Raw genomic sequence first — 10,521 nt, 5'->3', positions numbered from 1 at the left:
AACAGGATTTCACCACTTTCTGAATGATATTTCTCTGATTACTTTGGGAGATTTCTTGTGATTTATCTTGATGATATAGAATTTTCTCTCCTGATTTGGATTCTCACCAGGAACATGTCCGTGTAATATTTCAAAGATTGAGGGAGAATTCTTTGTTTGATGAAATTGAGACATGTTTTTTTTTCTGTTCAGGAAGTTTCATTCCCGGGTCATTTTATCGTCTGATGGTTTACGATGGATCCTGGGAAGGTGAAAGCCATAATAGATTGGTTCCAACCTAGTGACCTGAACGCATTGTAAGGTTTTATAGGATTCACCAACTATTATAGGAAATTCATTAGGGGTTTTTCTCAGATTGCTGAACCTCTTACTGACCTCACACGTAAGGGGGCGGATCTCAAGGTTTGGCCACCGGATGCTATGAGGGCTTTTGAAAAATTTAAGGAGTGTTTTATGTCTGCTCCTGCTCTAATCCAACCCCATCTCCAAGAACCATTCATTGTGGAGGTGGATGCTTCATGGGTCGGGGTAGAGGTCATTTTCTCTTAGGGTTCGAAAGCTCTGACCAATTTGCAGCCATGTACATTATTCTCAAGAAAATTTTCGTCTGCAGAAAGGAAATTATGCTGTTAAGAATTATGAGTAACTCGTTGTTAAATCAGCCTTTAACCCCTTTACCACTGAAGATAGTTTGCACATTAATGATCAGGCCAATTTTTACAATTCTGACCAATGTCACTTTATGAGGTAATACCTCTGGAACGCTTCAACTTATCCCACTGATTCTGAGATTGTTTTTTTCGTGATATATTGTACTCCATGATAGTGGTAAACTTTATTTGATATGGCTGGTGTTTAATAAATAACATTTCCCACATGTCTACTTTACATCAGCACAAATTTGGAACCAAAATTTTTATTTATTAGGAAGTTATAAGGGTTAAAAGTTAACTAGTGATTTCTAATTTTTCCAACAAAATTTACAAAACTATTTTTTTATGGACCACATCACATTTGAAGTGACTTTGAGGGGCCTTTATGACAGAAAATACCCAAAAGTGACACCATTCTAAAAACTGCACCTCTCATGGTGGTGAAAACCACATCGCAAGGGTAACAGGAAAAAAATTGAACACAAAATTGTTGTGCAATTTCTCCTGAGCATGCCGATACCCCATATGTGGAGGAAACCACTGTTTGGGCGTACGGCAGGGTTCAGAAGGGAAGGAGCGCCATTTGACTTTTTGAATGTAAAATTTGCTTGAATAATTAGCGGACGTCATGTCTCGTTTGGGAACTCCTGATGTGCCTAAACAGTGGAAACCCCTCACAAGTGATGCCATTTTGGAAACTAGATCCCTCACGGAATAGGGGGGGCAGCATCGTGTTGTGCGGTTGTTTTCCTGCAGGAGGGACTGGTGCACTTCACAAAATAAATGGCATCATGAGAAAAGAAGATTATGTGGCAATACTGAAGCAACATCTCAAGACATCAGCCAGGGAGTTAAAGCTTGGGCAGAAATGGGTCTTCCAAATTGACAATGACTCGAAGCATATTGCCAAAATGGTAACAAAGTGGCTTAAAGATAACAAAGTCAATGTTTTGGAGTGGCCATCACAAAGCCCTGATCTCAATCCTATTGAAAATTTATGGGCAAAGCTGAAAAGGCCGGTGCGAGCAAGGTGACCTACAAACCTGGATCAGTTACATCAGTTTTGTCAGGAGGAATGGGCCAGAATTCCGACCAACTATTGTGAGAAGCTTGTGGAAGGATATCCCAAATGTTTGACCCAAGTCATTCAATTTAAGGGCAATGGTACCAAATACTAATGAAATGTACTGTATGTAAACTTTTGACTGCAGTAATAAAAATGCCTTAAAACATTCTCTCTCTCTCTCATTATTCTGGCATTTGGCAAATATTAAAAATTATGGTAATCCTAATTGACCTAAAACGGGAAAGGTTTATTCTGATTTCATGTCAGATATTGAGAAAAACATGCATATGTGTCTTTTTATATAGTGTATGTAAACTTCTGGTTTCAACAAACTGTGTGTATGATATATATATATATATATATATATATATATATTTAATATAGATAATTATATATTTTGTAATATTTTTATAACTTTTTTTTTTTACTTAGTCCCAGTATGGATGGGACTTCCACTTTCTGCAGTCTGATCACAGTTATAATGTATAGCTGTTATGTACTGCAACTTAGAACTAAGGAATAGGAGGGAATAGCATTCCCTGCACTGAGACTCAGCTTTACCCTACACTGGAGTGGGTGCCCTATTCCTTATGAATAGCCCCACCGAAACTCCTGCACTGAACTTAAACGAAGACCTGTAGGAAAGGGAAAGGGGTCCCTAAAAGATCTAAGGACTGGGAGCAAAAGCAGGAGACCTCCTAACAGAAAAGTTAGTTGCAGAAACAAAAATTAAAGGAAACAAGACTGGTGGAACAAGAAGTCCCAGGATAACAATAGTCCAAAGCAAGAAGAACTAAACCAGGCTACTTAGCCAGAGCACGAGCGTTACAACACTGATGTCCAGCAGGGAATGGGTGCCAGGTGCTGGGTAATAAAGAGTGCAGAGATCACGTGACCAAGAAACCCAGCACCAGAGGAAAAGACTAGAAGCCAGCAAACCAAAACAAGATGGCAGATAGTAAAACAACATAAATTGTAACAATAGCAGTGCAGGATCACTGCTATACAACAGACACAAGTTATTTTGAACATGCACTGCGCATGATCAAAGTAACTTGCTGGGGCCTGGTGACCAAATGTCGTCATGACTAGTGTTGAGCGAATTTGTTCGGCATTTCAAATTCGGGTTCGTGTTTGGGGTTCTGGCTTGATTGCGCAAAAAAAAATCGGCTCCGCCCACGAACATCCCTGATTTGCAATGCTGTCACGCAGATGTTTCTGCGTGACAGCGTTGCAAATCAAGGATGTTCGTGGGAGGAGACGATTTTTTGGCGCGAACTCCGAACCCGAATTTGAAATGTCGAACAAATTCGCTCAATGCTAGTCATGACAACATCGGGTCACCATGGCAATGATCGGGACCCTGCACTGACAGCACAGGATCTGTGATACAAGAATAGAGGGGCATCTGTCCCCCTGCTCACTTGCTAAATGCTGCAGCGATTGCAGCATTTAGGGGGTTAAAGTGCGGGGAGCGGTGCGGTCAACACTCCTGACACTGCGTGGCGGGTGTCAGCGGCAGCCTCTGTGTGGACACGATCACACAGTCGTAATAGTACGTACCTGGTCCATAGGGCACAGGGACGTACCATTACTGACAATGTCAGAATGGGGTTAAGGAATGTAGACATTTTCTGGAGGGGGCAGTTCATCAAGTCACTTACCATAAGAATTTAGTGTGTATTGAACCACCTAAATGGCTAACTCCTAGATAGGCCTGAGGGTCCTTATTTTTCTCTAGATTTAATTTCTCTATCACGTTCAGGCCGGGGTTCAAGAATATGAAGGGTGATGCGCTATTACAGAGTTTAACTTCAGTTTCTGTTCCAGAACCTCCATTCTCCCTAAGGCCATTGTGGTTTCTTTGGTATCCTCAGAGTTGAAAGCTGAGATCCGTAAAAAGGTAAATTGTTGGCTCCTTCCGCCACTCCTAGGTTCAAATTATTAGTAGTTGTGTACCTAAGATTGCGTTTGTTGCAGGAGTTTCATGATTCCACCTTGAGTGGTCATCCTGGGGTCAAAGATTTGTGGAAACTAATTACTAGGCTTTTTTAGCGGCCGCCTATGAATAACGATACTAAAGATTTTGTATCCTCTTGTGAAGTTTGTGCACGAGATAAAGCCTGTGATAATCTCCCAGCCGGAGTATTTGCTCCATTGCCAATTGCAGAAAATTAGTGGACTCATCTGTCCATGGATTTCATCACGGATTTGCCTCTGTCTGGTAGTAAGACTATTATTTGGGTGGTTGTTGACAATTTAGTAAGCAGGCTCATTTTGTTCCTTTGTCAGGGTTACCTAATGCTGAGACACATTGTTTATTTGTCATTGAGATTGCATGGAATTCCTCTTAACATTTTGTCTGCTAAGGGAGTAAAATTTGTCTCCAAATTCTGGAGAGCTTTTTGTAAAAAACTGGGGATTAACTTGACATTTTCCTGTGCCTACCACCCTGAAACCAAAGGTCAGAAAGTAAGAGCCAGTCAATCTTTAGAACACATTTTAAGGTGTCTTTTTGCGGCTCAGCAGGAGGACTGGTCTTCATTCTTACTTCCTGCTGAGTTCACCTTTAACATTCGGATCAATCAGTCCACTGGACTCTTGCCGTTTTTTTTTTTAAATTATGGTTTTCATCCTCATTTTGGTGAATTTTCTCACATAGGTCCTAAATATCCTGGTGTGGAGGTCGCCATACAGAAACATGGGGATGTTTCAAACTTACATAGGATGAAAATAGACCTAGGTCCATCAGGTTCAACCTTTCTCCTTCAATTCTACATTTGTTGTCACTAAATTATCTATAACACACAATGTTATGTGTACTGAGGAAATCATCCAGCCCTTTTTTAAAAGTTGTTATAGTGTCTGCCATTACTACCGTTTGTGGTAGGGCAATCCACAGTCTGACTGACTAAAGAACCCTTTCCTGTTTGCTGGAATGGCCATTCTTCCACCTTTATTGAGTGCCCCCTAGTGCTTAGTATGGTCTTTAGAAGGAATAAATCAACTAGAAATATTTGCCTTTGTGCTCTCCATAGACTCCCGAGCATCCCCTAGGAATAAAAGTAAATTATCTGTATACAATGCCACTTTCTCTTCCTTGGTCCCATATTTAAATCCATTTATCTCAGACGTTTTATTAATTACTGCCGCAAAAGGTTCAATTGCTATTGCAAATAATAAGGTAGACAGGGGGAACCCTTGTCTTCTACCTCTGTGCAAGAAAAATTGATTAGACATAGAGTCATTCGCTCTTATTTTTGCAAATGTGGCCGAATAAAGCAATTGCACCCATTTTATAAATTAGTCACCAAAGCCCATCTGCCGCAACGTAGTCCACAAATATTATCATTCTGGTAGTGGACATGGGATTTCTAGAGATCCCATCCACTATACTGTAACATCTGGACGCTGTGGGTTTGATGCTATATAAACACGCAGCGCCAAACCTGCAGCGGCTCCTGACAGTAGCCACGTACCCAAACTCAGCGCAGCATGCCAATTTCTGTAGTTGGACACGCCAGTCTCCGCTGCAGATTTTAACCGATTGAAGTGTCATTATATGCGGTGGATTCACATGCACCGACAACAAAAGTGCGGCATTAGAACACCGCATTTTGGACGCAACAACAACATGTTGTATCCAAAGCACTGCTGAGTGCTGATCGGAGGGACATAGCGGCTAACGAACCAGCTGTGAGATGTTAATTATGGCCAAGGACCACGTCTGCCTAATGGCACCTTCCCAGGCTAAAATTAGCAGCTCACAGCAACCTCATAAATTACATGAATAGAAATGCTAATGAAGATTGGGTGAATGGGACTAGCTGACACCTAGCTCTTTAGTTTGGTCGTGTCAAGGTGTCAATCAGACCTTTTCATGACCAAACTTAATTAAATTAAAGTAAAGAGTTAAAAAAACACACAGACACAGTATAAAACTTTATTTGAAATACAACAGACCCATTCGTTAATAATTTAAATGAACCAATATACTCACCCCAGTTGTTATGGTAATCCAAGGGTTTAAGCAATGTCCCACCAAATAACTTTATTTAGCTCCAAAAAGCATTCATTGATGTACAAAAACGCTTCAAAAAACGCATGTAAAAACGCATCAAAAACGCATGTAAAATCTGCATGCGTTTTTTCTGCCAGGGAGAGGCAAAAACGCTCAGGAAATTTCTGCTTCAAATCCGCATCATGCGCACATAGCCTATTTGAGGCCCCTGAGACACTGATGAGAGTAATGGAATGATTGCTGATTGCTTACACTGATGAGAGTAATGGAATGATTTATCTTTACCTATCTCCTGTCTGGCCTTATATATCCATAAGATCCAGCCCGCACGTGTTCCTCTGCTTACTGTAACTGAAAGGAAAAATAAATTCTTGAGGTTGAACACATTACAGGAGAGATTTGTGCACCTTTAACTGATGAGTAGTGATGAGCGATACCGTGGATGTTCGGGTTCGGCGGGTCCTGCTGAACATCTAAAAAAACCTTTGGTTTGGTGGTTTGGGTACCCGAACGGTATCTGAACCTGAACCTCATTCATATAAATGGGGAGGCCCGAACATCTGTGGTTTCCCACGCTGTCATCTGCCTGACTGTGTGGGAAACATGGGCTCTGATCGGCGGTAAAATCATTACCACGGGTCAGAGAACTGCGGGCTCTGATAGCTTAGGCCCACAGCTGTGACCGTCGATAAAAAGCTCACCGCTGGTCACAGGCGTCGGCTGATTAGAGTTTACTACTCCCATCAGCCTATGCCTGTTGTAGGCAAGGTGTCTCGCTACAGCGAGAGCAGGGGCCGCTGATGTGAATAGACTTCAGCCGGCACCTGTGCTCCAAGTACAGAAAGAAAAAATTTAAATAAATATTGAAAGAAAAAACACAGTTAGGGTATGTGCACACGATGCAGAAATGAAGCAGAAAATTTCTGCATCATTTCTGCATCTCCCTGGCAGAAAAAACGCATGCAGATTGTGCATGCGTTTTTCCTGCGGAATACATGCGGATTCACATGCGTTTCCGCATGTGGATTGACAAGCGCTTTCCAGGTGATTTTAGCATCACCTGGAAAGTGCTTGACAACTAGGTCACACTATATAAATCCATGCAAACAGCATGGATTTATATAGTGTGACCCGAGAGAATGGTAAAAATAAAAAATACATGTATACTTTACTCTCTGATGGCCCGCGCTGTCCTGCTCAAACCGTTCTCCCGGCAACTTTGAATTGAAAGACCTGCCGACGTCAGCGTCACGTGACCCGTCACATGACTCTGACGTCAGCGCAGGTCCTTCAACTCACTGCAAGTGCCGGGAACCAAGCAGGAGCGCTGCGCGGGCCGACAGATGGTAAGTATATATATATATATATTTTATTCTTTTTTTACAGCTTTTTTAATGGTACCTGGGTGTGGATGAGACTCTCCTCTCCTCTACACCCGGGTACCATCCGCACATTAGAACGCGCCAATAATGCAAGTACAGATGCCGTCTTGCGGAATTGGCGCGTTCTAATGCAAGTCAATGGTGGCGAAAACGCCGCGTTTACGCAAAATTAATTGACATGCTGCGGATTTTTGAGCGCAGCGTTTACGCTGCGGAAAAATCCGCATCATGGGCACAGCACATGCGGATTTCAATTGGGGAACATTGCTTCCCTTCTACCATGCGTTTTTCATGCGTTTCCGCGGCATTTACGCAACTGCAAAAACGCCGCGGAAACGCATTAAATACGCATCGTGTGAACTCAGCCTTATACTCACCTAATACTTAATCCCCGATGTCCTTGTCCCCTGGAAAAGAGAAAAAAAAGACCATTCATCTGTCTCCTCCCTACCATTCATCTGTTTCCACACCCTCCATGCACACGATAACTGCACTCGATACTTGATTATTGCACTTAAACATACAGGCTGATGACCGGATCATGCAGTTTTATACGAAAATCCCTATTTATTATAATTGCCAGACCTGAAATAACAAGCACTTTCCACCTATTGTGTCCCTCCTATTCCCTTGTAGAATGTAAGCTTGCGAGCAGGGACCTCACTCCTGATGTAACTGTTTAAACTGTCTTAGCTTGGATTGAATTTATTGTCTGTACATGTCCCCGCTTAATTGTAAAGTGCTGCGGAATATGTTGGTGCTATATAAATAAAAATGATTATTATTACTATTATTCTAAAAAAAAAAGCATTATAATATTCACCTTTAACGCCTAATCTTCGATGCACTGTCCCTGTAAAAGAGAAAAAATGACAACTGCCATAATACTCACATGTCTGGCGTAATCCACATCAGCAGTCACATCGGTGACTGCTCTACAAGACAGCTGGTTACACCGCAGTGGCGGTGTCATAACTGAGATCAACCGGGGTTCATCAGCTGATCAACTCCGGTGAACTTTCTCAGGGCACTTCTATTTCCATTTCAATTAGAAGCCTTCATTAGTAACCCAATAGAAAAAGTTTGGAAATAAACACACAGCCTGAATACATTCCTTTATTTGAAATAAAAGTCCACACCATTTTACACATTTATTTAAAAATAAAAAACAGAGTTAGGCAAGTATAACACCTAATGATGCCTTGTCCCCTGTAAACAAGAACATATAAAAAATATAATAATCACCTGTCGGGCGTACATGACAGCCGGCTACACAGACACACGCAGTCTCAGTGTGTAAATAAATAAATGACAGGTAGTGTGAAGCCGGCTGTTGTGTAGAGCAGTCACATCAGTGAATGGTGGATTACGCCCGACAGGCGAGTATTATGGTGGTTTATAATTTTTCTCCTTTACAGGTGACATGAGCATCGGAGAATAGGCAATAAGGTATTATACAACTTGTACACACGTGGCTCCGCTCCGTACACCTCGTACACACACAGCTCCGCTCCGTATGCCTCGTACGCGCGTGGCTCTGCTCCGTACACCTCGCACACACGCGGCTCCGGCTCTGTACACCTCGCACATGCGCGGCTCCGCTCCGTACACCTCGGAGACGCGCGGCTCCGCTCCGTTCGCCTCGCACGCGCACGGCTCCGCTCCGCTCCGTATGCTTCGTACGCGCGCGGCTCCGCTCCGTACGCGCGTGGCTCCGCTCCTTACGCCTCGTACACACACGGCTCCGCTCCGTACACCTCGTAAACACGCGGCTCCGCTCTGTACACCTCGTACACATGCGGCTCTGCTCCGTACGCCTCGTACACACGCGGCTCCGCTCCGTACACACGCGGCTCTGCTCCGTGCAACTCGTACACACGCGGCTCCGCTCCGTACACCTCGTACACACGACTCTGCTCCGTGCACACGACTGCTCCGTACACCTCGTACACGCACGGCTCCGCTCCGTACACCTCGTACACGCGCGGCTCCGCTCCATACACCTCGTGCACACGAGGCTCCGCTCCGTACACCTCGTACACGCGCGGCTCCGCTCCGTACACCTCGTACACGCGCGGCTCCGCTCCGTACACCTCGTACACGCGCGGCTCCGCTCCGTACACCTCGTACACGCGCTGCTCCGCTCCGTACACCTCGTACACGCGCGGCTCCGCTCCGTACACCTCGTACACACGACTCTGCTCCGTGCACACGACTGCTCCGTACACCTCGTACATGCACGGCTCTGCTCCGTACACCTCGTACACGCGCGGCTCCGCTCCATACACCTCGTGCACACGCGGCTCCGCTCCGTACACCTCGTGCACGCGCGGCTCCGCTCCGTACACCTCGTACACGCGCGGCTCCGCTCCGTACACCTCGTACACGCGCGGCTCCGCTCCGTACACCTCGTACACGCGCGGCTCCGCTCCGTACACCTCGTACACTGCGCGGCTCCGCTCCGTACACCTCGTACACGCGCGGCTCCGCTCCGTACACCTCGTACACGCGCTGCTCCGCTCCGTACACCTCGTACACGCGCGGCTCCGCTCCGTACACCTCGTACACGCGCGGCTCCGCTCCGTACACCTCCGTACACGCGCGGCTCCGCTCCGTACACCTCGTACACGCGCGGCTCCGCTCCGTACACCTCGTACACGCGCGGCTCCGCTCCGTACACCTCGTACACGCGCGGCTCCGCTCCGTACACCTCGTACACACGGCTCCGCTCCGTACGCTCGTACACACGCGGCTCTGCTCGTACGCGCACGGCTCCGCTCCGTACGCGCGCGGCCGCTCCGTACGCCTCGTACGCGGCGGCTCCGCTCCGTACGCCTCGTACGCGCGCGGCTCCGCTCCGTACGCCTCGCACGCGCGTGGCTCCGCTCCGTACGCCTCGTACACGCGTGGCTCCGCTCCGTACACGCGACTCCGCTCCGTACGCCTCGTACGCGCGCGGCTCCGCTCCGTACGCCTCGTACGCGCGCGGCTCCGCTCCGTACGCCTCGTACGCGCGCGGCTCCGCTCCGTACGCCTCGCACGCGCGCGGCTCCGCTCCGTACGCCTCGCACGCGCGCGGCTCGGTCCGTACGCCTCGCGCCGGCTCCGCTCCGTACGCCTCGCACGCGCGGCTCCGCTCCGTACGCCTCGCACGCGCGGCTCCGCTCCGTACGCCTCGCACGCGCGCGGCTCCGCTCCGTACGCCTCGCACGCGCGCGGCTCCGCTCCGTACGCCCGTACGCGCGCGGCTCCGCTCCGTACGCCTCGTACGCGCGCGGCTCCGCCTCGTACGCCTCGTACGCGCGCGGCTCCGCCCCGTACGCCTCGTACGCGCGCGGCTCCGCCCCGTACGCGCGCGGCTCCGCCCCGTACGCCTCGTACGCGTGCGGCTCCGCCCCG

Source organism: Phyllobates terribilis, unplaced genomic scaffold (assembly GCF_046119375.1).
Source record: "Phyllobates terribilis strain yellow unplaced genomic scaffold, ASM4611937v1 Scaffold_98__1_contigs__length_5973952, whole genome shotgun sequence".
Lineage (NCBI taxonomy): Eukaryota > Metazoa > Chordata > Amphibia > Anura > Dendrobatidae > Phyllobates > Phyllobates terribilis.
Note: the sequence above shows the minus strand (reverse complement) of the source record.